A 644-nucleotide genomic window follows, 5' to 3' on the forward strand; every position below is an offset into this window, starting at 1 on the left:
GGGAGCTACGAGGCAGGAAGCTAGCCAGCCGGAAGACCGGCACTCCCTACCCGTGGCTCCCTGTGTTCCTTGTTATTTTTCTGAGATCTTTCCTTTCATGATCACTAGCTGCATTGCTGTCTGAAAGTCTATCTTCCATTCTGTTCAAGTGTTTTTTCCAGCTTTCAATGGAATTTTTAATTTCCAAGATATCTCTTTGAATCTGTTTCATGCACTCTCATTCTTTTCTATACTGTTTATTCAAAGTTTCCATCATTCTTTCTGTGTTCCTTTTTTTTTTTTTAATCTGTGTCTTCTTTTGATATGCTGAGCAATTCTTTCATTATGGCTGTCATTTCTTTTTTTACCTGAGCAGTTATTTCTGATCTCATTTCCTGTATAGCCTGATGTAGTTGGTTCTTTACTTCAGTTGCTATCATTTCCAAAATTTCAGCTGTGTGACTTCCATGTTCTTCCATGCTGATGTTTTTTGGACTTGTTCTGCATGGGTTGTTTGGCTGAGATTGCATTTTTCTTCTTCTTTTTGTCATTTTCAAATCTCCCTAGGTTTCTCAGGATTCAGGGTCATTCCTGAGGCTTCCTGGGTCAGAGAGACCTTTCCAGAGTGGCAGTGGGGGGGTGGAGCCAGAGGTCCAAGGGTCCCA

This window comes from Chinchilla lanigera, unplaced genomic scaffold, assembly GCF_000276665.1.
Source record: "Chinchilla lanigera isolate Chin_1 unplaced genomic scaffold, ChiLan1.0 scaffold00047, whole genome shotgun sequence".
NCBI classification, from domain to species: domain Eukaryota; kingdom Metazoa; phylum Chordata; class Mammalia; order Rodentia; family Chinchillidae; genus Chinchilla; species Chinchilla lanigera.